This window comes from Nannobrachium achirus (genome assembly GCF_963921795.1).
Source record: "Nannobrachium achirus genome assembly, chromosome: 8".
Classification (NCBI taxonomy): Eukaryota; Metazoa; Chordata; class Actinopteri; order Myctophiformes; family Myctophidae; genus Nannobrachium; species Nannobrachium achirus.
In genome coordinates, this window is record NC_137817.1 from 5079458 (window position 1) to 5098142 (window position 18685).

Sequence of the window (18685 nt, forward strand, 5' to 3'; positions counted from 1 at the left end):
ATTCGCTATACAGCAAATAGTATATAATCAGATAAAAATTAAGAAGTTTGTTACCATAAAACAACTATGTCACCTTGTTCATGATGTACCTAAGTACCTCTAAAAACATTCCCAACCTGTTTTACTGTGCCAATAATTTATAATAAATTCGACAAATATTACCATAATCCATTCGCTATACAGCAAATAGTATAAAATCAGATAAAAATTAAGAAGGTTTGTTACCATAAAACAACTTTATCACCTTGTTCATGATGTACCTAAGTACCTCTAAAAATATTCCCAACCTGTTTTACTGTGCCAATAATTTATAATAAATTCGACAAATAATACCATCCATTCGCTATACAGCAAATAGTATAAAATCAGATAAAAATTAAGAAGTTTGTTACCATAAAACAACTATGTCACCTTGTTCATGATGTACCTAAGTACCTCTAAAAACATTCCCAACCTGTTTTACTGTGCCAATAATTTATAATAAATTCGACAAATATTACCATAATCCATTCGCTATACAGCAAATAGTATAAAATCAGATAAAAATTAAAAAGGTTTGTTACCATAAAACAACTATATCCCCTTGTTCATGATGTACCTAAGTACCTCTAAAAAGTATTCCCAACCTGTTTTACTGTGCCAATAAATTATAATAAATTCGACAAATATTACCATCCATTCGCTATACAGCAAAAAGTTTAAAATCTGATAAAAATTAAGAAGATTTGGTACCATTAAACAACTATATTCCCTTCTTCATGATGTACCTAAGTACCTCTAAAAAATATTCCCAACCTGTTTTACTGTGCCAATAAATTATAATAAATTCGACAAATATTACCATCCATTCGCTATACAGCAAAAAGTTTAAAATCTGATAAAAATTAAGAAGATTTGTTACCATTAAACAACTATATCCCCTTCTTCATGATGTACCTAAGTACCTCTAAAAAATATTCCCAACCTGTTTTACTGTGCCAATAAATTATAATAAATTCAACAAATATTACCATCCATTCGCTATACAGCAAAAAGTATTAAATCTGATGAAAATTAAGAAGGTTTGTTACCATAAAACAACTATATCCCCTTGTTCATGATGTACCTAAGTACCTCTAAAAAGTATTCCCAACCTGTTTTACTGTGCCAATAATGTATAATAAATTCGACAAATATTACCATAATCCATTCGCTATACAGCAAATAGTATAAAATCTGATAAAAATTAAGGTTTGTTACCATAAAACAAATTCATCACCTTGTTCATGATGTACCTAAGTAGGCCTACCTCTAAAATTATTCCCAACCTGTTTTACTGTGCCAATAGTTTATAATAAATTCGACAAATATTACCATCCATTCGCTATACAGCAAAAAGTATTAAATCTGATGAAAATTAAGAAGATTTGTTACCATAAAACAACTATATCTATCCCCTTGTTCATGATGTCTCTAAGTACCTCTAAAAAATATTCCCAACCTGTTTTACTGTGCCAATAATTTATAATAAATTCGACAAATAATACCATCCATTCGCTATACAGCAAATAGTATAAAATCAGATAAAAATTAAGAAGTTTGTTACCATAAAACAACTATGTCACCTTGTTCATGATGTACCTAAGTACCTCTAAAAACATTCCCAACCTGTTTTACTGTGCCAATAATTTATAATAAATTCGACAAATATTACCATAATCCATTCGCTATACAGCAAATAGTATAAAATCAGATAAAAATTAAGAAGTTTGTTACCATAAAACAACTATGTCACCTTGTTCATGATGTACCTAAGTACCTCTAAAAATATTCCCAACCTGTTTTACTGTGCCAATAATTTATAATAAATTCGACAAATATTACCATAATCCATTCGCTATACAGCAAATAGTATAAAATCAGATAAAAATTAAGAAGGTTTGTTACCATAAAACAACTTTATCACCTTGTTCATGATGTACCTAAGTACCTCTAAAAATATTCCCAACCTGTTTTACTGTGCCAATAATTTATAATAAAGTCGACAAATATTACCATAATCCATTCGCTATACAGCAAATAGTATAAAATCAGATAAAAATTAAGAAGTTTGTTACCATAAAACAACTATGTCACCTTGTTCATGATGTACCTAAGTACCTCTAAAAACATTCCCAACCTGTTTTACTGTGCCAATAATTTATAATAAATTCGACAAATATTACCATAATCCATTCGCTATACAGCAAATAGTATAAAATCAGATAAAAATTAAGAAGTTTGTTACCATAAAACAACTATGTCACCTTGTTCATGATGTACCTAAGTACCTCTAAAAACATTCCCAACCTGTTTTACTGTGCCAATAATTTATAATAAATTCGACAAATATTACCATAATCCATTCGCTATACAGCAAATAGTATAAAATCAGATAAAAATTAAAAAGGTTTGTTACCATAAAACAACTATATCCCCTTGTTCATGATGTACCTAAGTACCTCTAAAAAGTATTCCCAACCTGTTTTACTGTGCCAATAAATTATAATAAATTCGACAAATATTACCATCCATTCGCTATACAGCAAAAAGTTTAAAATCTGATAAAAATTAAGAAGATTTGGTACCATTAAACAACTATATTCCCTTCTTCATGATGTACCTAAGTACCTCTAAAAAATATTCCCAACCTGTTTTACTGTGCCAATAAATTATAATAAATTCGACAAATATTACCATCCATTCGCTATACAGCAAAAAGTTTAAAATCTGATAAAAATTAAGAAGATTTGTTACCATTAAACAACTATATCCCCTTCTTCATGATGTACCTAAGTACCTCTAAAAAATATTCCCAACCTGTTTTACTGTGCCAATAAATTATAATAAATTCGACAAATATTACCATCCATTCGCTATACAGCAAAAAGTATTAAATCTGATGAAAATTAAGAAGGTTTGTTACCATAAAACAACTATATCCCCTTGTTCATGATGTACCTAAGTACCTCTAAAAAGTATTCCCAACCTGTTTTACTGTGCCAATAATGTATAATAAATTCGACAAATATTACCATAATCCATTCGCTATACAGCAAATAGTATAAAATCTGATAAAAATTAAGGTTTGTTACCATAAAACAAATTCATCACCTTGTTCATGATGTACCTAAGTAGGCCTACCTCTAAAATTATTCCCAACCTGTTTTACTGTGCCAATAGTTTATAATAAATTCGACAAATATTACCATCCATTCGCTATACAGCAAAAAGTATTAAATCTGATGAAAATTAAGAAGATTTGTTACCATAAAACAACTATATCTATCCCCTTGTTCATGATGTCTCTAAGTACCTCTAAAAAATATTCCCAACCTGTTTTACTGTGCCAATAATTTATAATAAATTCGACAAATAATACCATCCATTCGCTATACAGCAAATAGTATAAAATCAGATAAAAATTAAGAAGTTTGTTACCATAAAACAACTATATCACCTTGTTCATGATGTACCTAAGTACCTCTAAAAATATTCCCAACCTGTTTTACTGTGCCAATAATTTATAATAAATTCGACAAATAATACCATCCATTCGCTATACAGCAAATAGTATAAAATCAGATAAAAATTAAGAAGTTTGTTACCATAAAACAACTATGTCACCTTGTTCATGATGTACCTACGTACCTCTAAAAACATTCCCAACTTGTTTTACTGTGCCAATAATTTATAATAAATTCGACAAATATTACCATAATCCATTCGCTATACAGCAAATATTATAAAATCAGATACAAATTAAGAAGGTTTGTTACCATAAAACAACTATATCACCTTGTTCATGATGTACCTAAGTACCTCTAAAAATATTCCCAACCTGTTTATCTGTGCCAATAATTTATAATACATTCTACAAATAATACCATCCATTCGCTATACAGCAAATAGTATAAAATCAGATAAAAATTAAGAAGTTTGTTACCATAAAACAACTATATCACCTTGTTCATGATGTACCTAAGTACCTCTAAAAATATTCCCAACCTGTTTTACTGTGCCAATAATTTATAATAAATTCGACAAATAATACCATCCATTCGCTATACAGCAAATAGTATATAATCAGATAAAAATTAAGAAGTTTGTTACCATAAAACAACTATGTCACCTTGTTCATGATGTACCTAAGTACCTCTAAAAACATTCCCAACCTGTTTTACTGTGCCAATAATTTATAATAAATTCGACAAATATTACCATAATCCATTCGCTATACAGCAAATAGTATGAAATCAGATAAAAATTAAGAAGTTTGTTACCATAAAACAACTATATCACCTTGTTCATGATGTACCTAAGTACCTCTAAAAATATTCCCAACCTGTTTTACTGTGCCAATAATTTATAATAAATTCGACAAATAATACCATCCATTCGCTATACAGCAAATAGTATATAATCAGATAAAAATTAAGAAGTTTGTTACCATAAAACAACTATGTCACCTTGTTCATGATGTACCTAAGTACCTCTAAAAACATTCCCAACCTGTTTTACTGTGCCAATAATTTATAATAAATTCGACAAATATTACCATAATCCATTCGCTATACAGCAAATAGTATGAAATCAGATAAAAATTAAGAAGTTTGTTACCATAAAACAACTATATCCCCTTGTTCCTGATGTACCTAAGTACCTCTAAAAATATTCCCAACCTGTTTAACTGTGCCAATAATTTATAATAAATTCGACAAATATTACTATAATCCATTCGCTATACAGCAAATAGTATAAAATCAGATAAAAATTAAGAAGGTTTGTTACCATAAAACAACTTTATCACCTTGTTCATGATGTACCTAAGTACCTCTAAAAATATTCCCAACCTGTTTTACTGTGCCAATAATTTATAATAAATTCGACAAATAATACCATCCATTCGCTATACAGCAAATAGTATAAAATCAGATAAAAATTAAGAAGTTTGTTACCATAAAACAACTATGTCACCTTGTTCATGATGTACCTACGTACCTCTAAAAACATTCAAATTCGACAAATATTAACATAATCCATTCGCTATACAGCAAATAGTATGAAATCAGATAAAAATTAAGAAGTTTGTTACCATAAAACAACTATATCCCCTTGTTCCTGATGTACCTAAGTACCTCTAAAAATATTCCCAACCTGTTTAACTGTGCCAATAATTTATAATAAATTCGACAAATATTACCATAATCCATTCGCTATACAGCAAATAGTATAAAATCAGATAAAAATTAAGAAGGTTTGTTACCATAAAACAACTTTATCACCTTGTTCATGATGTACCTAAGTACCTCTAAAAATATTCCCAACCTGTTTTACTGTGCCAATAATTTATAATAAATTCGACAAATAATACCATCCATTCGCTATACAGCAAATAGTATATAATCAGATAAAAATTAAGAAGTTTGTTACCATAAAACAACTATGTCACCTTGTTCATGATGTACCTAAGTACCTCTAAAAACATTCCCAACCTGTTTTACTGTGCCAATAATTTATAATAAATTCGACAAATATTACCATAATCCATTCGCTATACAGCAAATAGTATAAAATCAGATAAAAATTAAGAAGGTTTGTTACCATAAAACAACTTTATCACCTTGTTCATGATGTACCTAAGTACCTCTAAAAATATTCCCAACCTGTTTTACTGTGCCAATAATTTATAATAAATTCGACAAATAATACCATCCATTCGCTATACAGCAAATAGTATAAAATCAGATAAAAATTAAGAAGTTTGTTACCATAAAACAACTATGTCACCTTGTTCATGATGTACCTAAGTACCTCTAAAAACATTCCCAACCTGTTTTACTGTGCCAATAATTTATAATAAATTCGACAAATATTACCATAATCCATTCGCTATACAGCAAATAGTATAAAATCAGATAAAAATTAAAAAGGTTTGTTACCATAAAACAACTATATCCCCTTGTTCATGATGTACCTAAGTACCTCTAAAAAGTATTCCCAACCTGTTTTACTGTGCCAATAAATTATAATAAATTCGACAAATATTACCATCCATTCGCTATACAGCAAAAAGTTTAAAATCTGATAAAAATTAAGAAGATTTGGTACCATTAAACAACTATATTCCCTTCTTCATGATGTACCTAAGTACCTCTAAAAAATATTCCCAACCTGTTTTACTGTGCCAATAAATTATAATAAATTCGACAAATATTACCATCCATTCGCTATACAGCAAAAAGTTTAAAATCTGATAAAAATTAAGAAGATTTGTTACCATTAAACAACTATATCCCCTTCTTCATGATGTACCTAAGTACCTCTAAAAAATATTCCCAACCTGTTTTACTGTGCCAATAAATTATAATAAATTCGACAAATATTACCATCCATTCGCTATACAGCAAAAAGTATTAAATCTGATGAAAATTAAGAAGGTTTGTTACCATAAAACAACTATATCCCCTTGTTCATGATGTACCTAAGTACCTCTAAAAAGTATTCCCAACCTGTTTTACTGTGCCAATAATGTATAATAAATTCGACAAATATTACCATAATCCATTCGCTATACAGCAAATAGTATAAAATCTGATAAAAATTAAGGTTTGTTACCATAAAACAAATTCATCACCTTGTTCATGATGTACCTAAGTAGGCCTACCTCTAAAATTATTCCCAACCTGTTTTACTGTGCCAATAGTTTATAATAAATTCGACAAATATTACCATCCATTCGCTATACAGCAAAAAGTATTAAATCTGATGAAAATTAAGAAGATTTGTTACCATAAAACAACTACATCTATCCCCTTGTTCATGATGTCTCTAAGTACCTCTAAAAAATATTCCCAACCTGTTTTACTGTGCCAATAATTTATAATAAATTCGACAAATAATACCATCCATTCGCTATACAGCAAATAGTATAAAATCAGATAAAAATTAAGAAGTTTGTTACCATAAAACAACTATGTCACCTTGTTCATGATGTACCTAAGTACCTCTAAAAACATTCCCAACCTGTTTTACTGTGCCAATAATTTATAATAAATTCGACAAATATTACCATAATCCATTCGCTATACAGCAAATAGTATAAAATCAGATAAAAATTAAGAAGTTTGTTACCATAAAACAACTATGTCACCTTGTTCATGATGTACCTAAGTACCTCTAAAAACATTCCCAACCTGTTTTACTGTGCCAATAATTTATAATAAATTCGACAAATATTACCATAATCCATTCGCTATACAGCAAATAGTATAAAATCAGATAAAAATTAAGAAGGTTTGTTACCATAAAACAACTTTATCACCTTGTTCATGATGTACCTAAGTACCTCTAAAAATATTCCCAACCTGTTTTACTGTGCCAATAATTTATAATAAATTCGACAAATATTACCATAATCCATTCGCTATACAGCAAATAGTATAAAATCAGATAAAAATTAAGAAGGTTTGTTACCATAAAACAACTTTATCACCTTGTTCATGATGTACCTAAGTACCTCTAAAAATATTCCCAACCTGTTTTACTGTGCCAATAATTTATAATAAATTCGACAAATATTACCATAATCCATTCGCTATACAGCAAATAGTATAAAATCAGATAAAAATTAAGAAGTTTGTTACCATAAAACAACTATGTCACCTTGTTCATGATGTACCTAAGTACCTCTAAAAACATTCCCAACTTGTTTTACTGTGCCAATAATTTATAATAAATTCGACAAATATTACCATAATCCATTCGCTATACAGCAAATAGTATAAAATCAGATAAAAATTAAGAAGGTTTGTTACCATAAAACAACTATATCACCTTGTTCATGATGTACCTAAGTACCTCTAAAAATATTCCCAACCTGTTTATCTGTGCCAATAATTTATAATACATTCTACAAATAATACCATCCATTCGCTATACAGCAAATAGTATAAAATCAGATAAAAATTAAGAAGTTTGTTACCATAAAACAACTATATCACCTTGTTCATGATGTACCTAAGTACCTCTAAAAATATTCCCAACCTGTTTTACTGTGCCAATAATTTATAATAAATTCGACAAATAATACCATCCATTCGCTATACAGCAAATAGTATATAATCAGATAAAAATTAAGAAGTTTGTTACCATAAAACAACTATGTCACCTTGTTCATGATGTACCTAAGTACCTCTAAAAACATTCCCAACCTGTTTTACTGTGCCAATAATTTATAATAAATTCGACAAATATTACCATAATCCATTCGCTATACAGCAAATAGTATGAAATCAGATAAAAATTCAGAAGTTTGTTACCATAAAACAACTATATCACCTTGTTCATGATGTACCTAAGTACCTCTAAAAATATTCCCAACCTGTTTTACTGTGCCAATAATTTATAATAAATTCGACAAATAATACCATCCATTCGCTATACAGCAAATAGTATATAATCAGATAAAAATTAAGAAGTTTGTTACCATAAAACAACTGTCACCTTGTTCATGATGTACCTAAGTACCTCTAAAAACATTCCCAACCTGTTTTACTGTGCCAATAATTTATAATAAATTCGACAAATATTACCATAATCCATTCGCTATACAGCAAATAGTATGAAATCAGATAAAAATTAAGAAGTTTGTTACCATAAAACAACTATATCCCCTTGTTCCTGATGTACCTAAGTACCTCTAAAAATATTCCCAACCTGTTTAACTGTGCCAATAATTTATAATAAATTCGACAAATATTACTATAATCCATTCGCTATACAGCAAATAGTATAAAATCAGATAAAAATTAAGAAGGTTTGTTACCATAAAACAACTTTATCACCTTGTTCATGATGTACCTAAGTACCTCTAAAAATATTCCCAACCTGTTTTACTGTGCCAATAATTTATAATAAATTCGACAAATAATACCATCCATTCGCTATACAGCAAATAGTATAAAATCAGATAAAAATTAAGAAGTTTGTTACCATAAAACAACTATGTCACCTTGTTCATGATGTACCTACGTACCTCTAAAAACATTCCCAACTTGTTTTACTGTGCCAATAATTTATAATAAATTCGACAAATATTACCATAATCCATTCGCTATACAGCAAATAGTATAAAATCAGATACAAATTAAGAAGGTTTGTTACCATAAAACAACTATATCACCTTGTTCATGATGTACCTAAGTACCTCTAAAAATATTCCCAACCTGTTTATCTGTGCCAATAATTTATAATACATTCTACAAATAATACCATCCATTCGCTATACAGCAAATAGTATAAAATCAGATAAAAATTAAGAAGTTTGTTACCATAAAACAACTATATCACCTTGTTCATGATGTACCTAAGTACCTCTAAAAATATTCCCAACCTGTTTTACTGTGCCAATAATTTATAATAAATTCGACAAATAATACCATCCATTCGCTATACAGCAAATAGTATATAATCAGATAAAAATTAAGAAGTTTGTTACCATAAAACAACTATGTCACCTTGTTCATGATGTACCTAAGTACCTCTAAAAACATTCCCAACCTGTTTTACTGTGCCAATAATTTATAATAAATTCGACAAATATTACCATAATCCATTCGCTATACAGCAAATAGTATGAAATCAGATAAAAATTAAGAAGTTTGTTACCATAAAACAACTATATCACCTTGTTCATGATGTACCTAAGTACCTCTAAAAATATTCCCAACCTGTTTTACTGTGCCAATAATTTATAATAAATTCGACAAATAATACCATCCATTCGCTATACAGCAAATAGTATATAATCAGATAAAAATTAAGAAGTTTGTTACCATAAAACAACTATGTCACCTTGTTCATGATGTACCTAAGTACCTCTAAAAACATTCCCAACCTGTTTTACTGTGCCAATAATTTATAATAAATTCGACAAATATTACCATAATCCATTCGCTATACAGCAAATAGTATGAAATCAGATAAAAATTAAGAAGTTTGTTACCATAAAACAACTATATCCCCTTGTTCCTGATGTACCTAAGTACCTCTAAAAATATTCCCAACCTGTTTAACTGTGCCAATAATTTATAATAAATTCGACAAATATTACTATAATCCATTCGCTATACAGCAAATAGTATAAAATCAGATAAAAATTAAGAAGGTTTGTTACCATAAAACAACTTTATCACCTTGTTCATGATGTACCTAAGTACCTCTAAAAATATTCCCAACCTGTTTTACTGTGCCAATAATTTATAATAAATTCGACAAATAATACCATCCATTCGCTATACAGCAAATAGTATAAAATCAGATAAAAATTAAGAAGTTTGTTACCATAAAACAACTATGTCACCTTGTTCATGATGTACCTACGTACCTCTAAAAACATTCAAATTCGACAAATATTAACATAATCCATTCGCTATACAGCAAATAGTATGAAATCAGATAAAAATTAAGAAGTTTGTTACCATAAAACAACTATATCCCCTTGTTCATGATGTACCTAAGTACCTCTAAAAATATTCCCAACCTGTTTAACTGTGCCAATAATTTATAATAAATTCGACAAATATTACCATAATCCATTCGCTATACAGCAAATAGTATAAAATCAGATAAAAATTAAGAAGGTTTGTTACCATAAAACAACTTTATCACCTTGTTCATGATGTACCTAAGTACCTCTAAAAATATTCCCAACCTGTTTTACTGTGCCAATAATTTATAATAAATTCGACAAATAATACCATCCATTCGCTATACAGCAAATAGTATATAATCAGATAAAAATTAAGAAGTTTGTTACCATAAAACAACTATGTCACCTTGTTCATGATGTACCTACGTACCTCTAAAAACATTCCCAACTTGTTTTACTGTGCCAATAATTTATAATAAATTCGACAAATATTACCATAATCCATTCGCTATACAGCAAATAGTATAAAATCAGATACAAATTAAGAAGGTTTGTTACCATAAAACAACTATATCACCTTGTTCATGATGTACCTAAGTACCTCTAAAAATATTCCCAACCTGTTTATCTGTGCCAATAATTTATAATACATTCTACAAATAATACCATCCATTCGCTATACAGCAAATAGTATAAAATCAGATAAAAATTAAGAAGTTTGTTACCATAAAACAACTATATCACCTTGTTCATGATGTACCTAAGTACCTCTAAAAATATTCCCAACCTGTTTTACTGTGCCAATAATTTATAATAAATTCGACAAATAATACCATCCATTCGCTATACAGCAAATAGTATATAATCAGATAAAAATTAAGAAGTTTGTTACCATAAAACAACTATGTCACCTTGTTCATGATGTACCTAAGTACCTCTAAAAACATTCCCAACCTGTTTTACTGTGCCAATAATTTATAATAAATTCGACAAATATTACCATAATCCATTCGCTATACAGCAAATAGTATGAAATCAGATAAAAATTAAGAAGTTTGTTACCATAAAACAACTATATCACCTTGTTCATGATGTACCTAAGTACCTCTAAAAATATTCCCAACCTGTTTTACTGTGCCAATAATTTATAATAAATTCGACAAATAATACCATCCATTCGCTATACAGCAAATAGTATATAATCAGATAAAAATTAAGAAGTTTGTTACCATAAAACAACTATGTCACCTTGTTCATGATGTACCTAAGTACCTCTAAAAACATTCCCAACCTGTTTTACTGTGCCAATAATTTATAATAAATTCGACAAATATTACCATAATCCATTCGCTATACAGCAAATAGTATGAAATCAGATAAAAATTAAGAAGTTTGTTACCATAAAACAACTATATCCCCTTGTTCCTGATGTACCTAAGTACCTCTAAAAATATTCCCAACCTGTTTAACTGTGCCAATAATTTATAATAAATTCGACAAATATTACTATAATCCATTCGCTATACAGCAAATAGTATAAAATCAGATAAAAATTAAGAAGGTTTGTTACCATAAAACAACTTTATCACCTTGTTCATGATGTACCTAAGTACCTCTAAAAATATTCCCAACCTGTTTTACTGTGCCAATAATTTATAATAAATTCGACAAATAATACCATCCATTCGCTATACAGCAAATAGTATAAAATCAGATAAAAATTAAGAAGTTTGTTACCATAAAACAACTATGTCACCTTGTTCATGATGTACCTACGTACCTCTAAAAACATTCAAATTCGACAAATATTAACATAATCCATTCGCTATACAGCAAATAGTATGAAATCAGATAAAAATTAAGAAGTTTGTTACCATAAAACAACTATATCCCCTTGTTCATGATGTACCTAAGTACCTCTAAAAATATTCCCAACCTGTTTAACTGTGCCAATAATTTATAATAAATTCGACAAATATTACCATAATCCATTCGCTATACAGCAAATAGTATAAAATCAGATAAAAATTAAGAAGGTTTGTTACCATAAAACAACTTTATCACCTTGTTCATGATGTACCTAAGTACCTCTAAAAATATTCCCAACCTGTTTTACTGTGCCAATAATTTATAATAAATTCGACAAATAATACCATCCATTCGCTATACAGCAAATAGTATATAATCAGATAAAAATTAAGAAGTTTGTTACCATAAAACAACTATGTCACCTTGTTCATGATGTACCTAAGTACCTCTAAAAACATTCCCAACCTGTTTTACTGTGCCAATAATTTATAATAAATTCGACAAATATTACCATAATCCATTCGCTATACAGCAAATAGTATAAAATCAGATAAAAATTAAGAAGTTTGTTACCATAAAACAACTATGTCACCTTGTTCATGATGTACCTAAGTACCTCTAAAAACATTCCCAACCTGTTTTACTGTGCCAATAATTTATAATAAATTCGACAAATATTACCATAATCCATTCGCTATACAGCAAATAGTATAAAATCAGATAAAAATTAAAAAGGTTTGTTACCATAAAACAACTATATCCCCTTGTTCATGATGTACCTAAGTACCTCTAAAAAGTATTCCCAACCTGTTTTACTGTGCCAATAAATTATAATAAATTCGACAAATATTACCATCCATTCGCTATACAGCAAAAAGTTTAAAATCTGATAAAAATTAAGAAGATTTGGTACCATTAAACAACTATATTCCCTTCTTCATGATGTACCTAAGTACCTCTAAAAAATATTCCCAACCTGTTTTACTGTGCCAATAAATTATAATAAATTCGACAAATATTACCATCCATTCGCTATACAGCAAAAAGTTTAAAATCTGATAAAAATTAAGAAGATTTGTTACCATTAAACAACTATATCCCCTTCTTCATGATGTACCTAAGTACCTCTAAAAAATATTCCCAACCTGTTTTACTGTGCCAATAAATTATAATAAATTCGACAAATATTACCATCCATTCGCTATACAGCAAAAAGTATTAAATCTGATGAAAATTAAGAAGTTTGTTACCATAAAAAAACTATATCACCTTGTTCATGATGTCTCTAAGTACCTCTAAAAAATATTCCCAACCTGTTTTACTGTGCCAATAATTTATAATAAATTCGACAAATAATACCATCCATTCGCTATAGTAATATTTGTCGAATTTATTATAAATTATTGGCACAGTAAAACAGGTTGGGAATATTTTTAGAGGTACTTAGGTACATCATGAACAAGGTGATATAGTTGTTTTATGGTAACAAACCTTCTTAATTTTTATCTGATTTTATACTATTTGCTGTATAGCGAATGGATTATGGTAATATTTGTAGAATTTATTATAAATTATTGGCACAGTTAAACAAGTTGGGAATATTTTTAGAGTTACTTAGGTACATCATGAACAAGGTGATATAGTTGTTTTATAGTAACAAACCTTCCTAATTTTTATCTGATTTTATACTATTTGCTGTATAGCGAATGGATTATGGTAATATTTGTCGAATTTAATATAAATTATTGGCACTGTAAAACAGGTTGGGAATATTTTTAGAGGTACTTAGGTACATCATGAACAAGGTGATATAGTTGTTTTATGGTAACAAACTTCTTAATTTTTATCTGATTTTATACTATTTGCTGTATAGCGGATGGATTATGTTAATATTTGTAGAATTTATTATAAATTATTGGCACAGTTAAACAGGTTGGGAATATTTTTAGAGGTACTTAGGTACATCATGAACAAGGTGATATAGTTGTTTTATGGTAACAAACCTTCTTAATTTTTATCTGATTTTATACTATTTGCTGTATAGCGAATGGATTATGGTAATATTTGTCGAATTTATTATAAATTATTGTCACTGTAAAACAGGTTGGGAATATTTTTAGAGGTACTTAGGTACATCATGAACAAGGGGATATAGTTGTTTTATGGTAACAAACCTTCTTAATTTTTATCTGATTTTATACTATTTGCTGTATAGCGAATGGATTATGGTAATATTTGTCGAATTTATTATAAATTATTGGCACAGTAAAACAGGTTGGGAATATTTTTAGAGGTACAGTCGTTGTACCTTGAAAGTGCTGGTGGTGGTACCACAATGGCAGTTTGGTGGTACCACCTAATTTTCTATTCTATAGCTCCACCACTAGGTGGTGGCAGAGAGCAACTAATGCCCAGACCCAGGCAGTTTCAGTCAACAAATAGACAATTGAAAAAAAAAAAAAAAAGTTAGTTAGCTGTTTTTTCTTCTTTTTTAAAAGAAAAAGAAAGTGTTGCTTTATACACAACTGTGTTTATAATATTTAACAACAATAAACCCACTAAACAATGTTAGACAAAATAAATACAAAAACATATTCATAATTTATCTTTTGAGGCAGAAATAAGCTTGGGTTGTTTATCCCTTTAAAATTATTCAAGGGGTAGCTTGAGTGAGCAATAATATTTTAATATCATGGATATTTTTAATTAAGTTTAAAATATAACTCTCTGTGGAAACAAGTCCCCAGTACCCAAGGAACAAAATCAAACCAATCAAATCTTTCAGTTGTAATCATTTTTTGGCAGTTGTAAATCTGCATTTTATGAAGCCACAAAAGATAGGCCTATATTTAAACGTGGTAAAACATTGGAGCTTTAGCAATGGACAACATTTTAGTGGCTAATGCAAGGATTGAACCCCCAACCCTTGACACACAAGTCTGACTCTCAGCCCACTAGACTACCTTCAGCCTGTTGATGAGAGAACATTGTGTTGCCTAGAGTTAGTTCGCCTGCTACAGTGAGTTTGAGATGCATTATTATAATAACTATAATGTCAAACTAATTGTGTGGAAAGTCGTATATAATGCATGTTATTGAACCGTTTACAATTCTCTCTGCTAACAAATGTGAATGGAACTCATTAGACAACCTGTAGTATCCTGACAAATCATGTGTGTGTGTTAAAGTAATGTGTTCTTCATTTTGAGGTAGAAATAAGCTTTCAATCAACAGATAGAAGCTTGTTGACAAGTGAAAAGAAAACTACTTGTAATGCTAATGAGTGACTGTAATACAGTAGGCTCATGTACTTTAAGTATTTTGAGGCCAACACTTTCAAACTAAAAGATTTGAAAAGTAAAAGTAAAAGATTTGAATACTTTCTACACCACTGGTGGTGAAGGGTATACAAATATGACCCTTTGTTTGAGCGGGATCTTGGTTGAACATGTAGACCACTTCAGTGCCTAAAGCTGGGATCATACTCGGAACCTCTGGCCATCGTGTGTGTGTGTTGGGGAGGGGGGCACAAAACTCCTGGGCTACACAATAAAACAATCTTTTAATGTATCTGAGTGTAGCCTAACAGATATTATCAAATGGATCAACTATAGTAGAGTCCGGTGCAAGTCTCTGACATTTGACACTCCCGGTCAAGAGTCCATTGTAATGGCCTAAAGTCTGTGGCCATGAGGCTAACAAAAGCAAGGTGTTAAACCAGTAATTTAGCATATCATTGACTCTGAGCATCCTGAGTTAGAACATGTATCCCCGGTGTTCATTTAACTGTTTCTTAACTTGTCTTTAGTTCCTAACTATTTATTTTTCTGTTAAGTGGAAAATATATTTTTCATACTATTATTAAGAACTCTACATATTTGTTCCTCATCTATTCAGACTTTCCAAGGAGTCTCAGATAAAGGGAGAGATGTTAGCCTACTGCATTACAGTGGTGTATAGTCATCTGCTGGTCTTGTAAGAGGGCTTGTAAGTGGGAGTTTGGGGTTCCATTCCGGCTAGGGGGGCTAACACTATCCAATATCTTGTGTGTTTGCTTTGTCTAAATAACATTGTTTATTGTAATAAACCGTTTTTTATAAAGAAACAAACTCTTCAGTCCCCATGTACTCAAGGAACACCGTACAGGGAAAAAAATCAATACAATAATTGTAATTGTAATTGTAATCACTTTTTGTAAACCTGCATTTTATGGAGACTGAAGATTGCCACTTTAAAGACGGTAAATTAAAAGGATAAGCTCAGGAAAGCCCAATGCTGTTTTACATTGAGATCCTTGTTTAACTCATACAACATTGAATGACAGATAGCCTAACCTAGCTGCTTAAGCTAGGTTCATTGTTAGCAGTTTCGAGTGTTTTTTCAAAGCTGTTGGCCTTCAGTAGGGTGTTCCACATTTTAGTGGTAGAGCAGGATAACAAATTTGACCCTTTGTTGTTGTTTGCTTGCTCTAACATTGTTTAGTGTAATAAACATAGTTGTTTATAAAGAGGCAATCTCTTTAGAAATCATCCTGACTAATTTTATTTAAACGGTGTCTCTCAGTTTCTGCATTTTGTGCGCAGTGGGTGCAAAGTCTGTTTTCTCTAGAGAGCCAGGTATGCCCATGGCAGCCTTTCTCAATCGCAAGATTAGTGCTCACTCGTACCTAGTTAATAGATGTCTTTTGCTTTGGGTCTCTCCTACTCCCCAACCCCCCATGTGAGACAGTTACAGCAACTTTGCCTCCTTAGAACGGGGGTCGACTCCAGGCCCCAGCTCAGAGCCAAACAGGTTTGGCCACTGTTTGTTTTTTTTCATTCATACCAGCAGTGCAGCTGTAGCTATATGGCTAGTAGTTGTGTGACCTCTGTTGAAGTAGCGATCTGTAAATTCAACACAGTTTGTAGACTAAAATGCAGATTAGCTTATTACTAAAAAGAAAGAAAAAAAAAAAAAAACGTTTTTGAGGCCTTTTTTTAAAAGTAACATTTCAATGAAATGCCTTATAAACAATAAAACAAACAATAAACAATCAAATGCATTTCCATATAATTAGTGTGAAAATATAATTATTATAATGCACAACAACTTAGCAGACTTTGGATGACATGCAAATGAGTAGTTTAGTACCGCCAATTCTCTGTAGCAGGGGCTCAGGGAGCAATAGGGATCTTGCTCACGGACACATCAATTACTAGCAGGCTTGGCCGGGAATCGAACCTGGGACAAACAGGAGCTTAGGCTCTCTAGGCATTCTCACTAACCACTAAGCTACAGCTGTCTAGGCCAGGATATAGATTTGTTAGTCAGGAGATCAGGGTTTGATTGTTCCTTTAGCCTCTAAAATGCTGTCCATTCAAACTGTTTCCAATGTTTTTATTTAAACCGTATTTTTCTAATTGTTGACTGAATATTTTATGTACTATTATTATTATTATTATAATTATTATTATTCCTGTCATGGGTCGTGAGGAAATTAGAATTCATTAGCATACTTATTATTACAAATCTAGTTGAGTTCTAGGCGCATCTAGTTTTTCATTTGTCAAATGTTTTTAAGTATAATAAACACAGTTGTGTATAAAGCAACAATTGCATTTCAATTCAACCTGAACTCTGCATTGTCAACAATCACAATGAATCTGTTCACCCTTGCCATGTTGCCAACACTGTAATGTAGGGTTCATGGACTCACATGTGCCTCCCTGTGGCAGATCAGCCACATTACATGCTGTAACACCTCTAAAAAAGGTGGTACCACATTTACTCAGCGGCACTACAGTGGTGCCACAGAGGCAGCCAACTGGTGACACTGCCAATCTTAACTGCTAACCACTGTACTTAGGTACATCATGAACAAGGGGATATAGTTGTTTTATGGTAACAAACTTCTTAATTTTTATCTGATTTTATACTATTTGCTGTATAGCGAATGGATTATGGTATATTTGTCGAATTTATTATAAATTATTGGCACAGTAAAACAGGTTGGGAATATTTTTAGAGGTACTTAGGTACATCATGAACAAGGTGATATAGTTGTTTTATGGTAACAAACTTCTTAATTTTTATCTGATTTTATACTATTTGCTGTATAGCGGATGGATTATGTTAATATTTGTAGAATTTATTATAAATTATTGGCACAGTTAAACAGGTTGGGAATATTTTTAGAGGTACTTAGGTACATCATGAACAAGGTGATATAGTTGTTTTATGGTAACAAACCTTAAGTTTTATCTGATTTTATACTATTTGCTGTATAGCGAATGGATTATGGTAATATTTGTAGAATTTATTATAAATTATTGGCACAGTAAAACAGGTTGGGAATATTTTTAGAGGTACTTAGGTACATCATGAACAAGGGGATGTAGTTGTTTTATGGTAACAAATCTTCTTAATTTTTATCAGATTTTATACTGT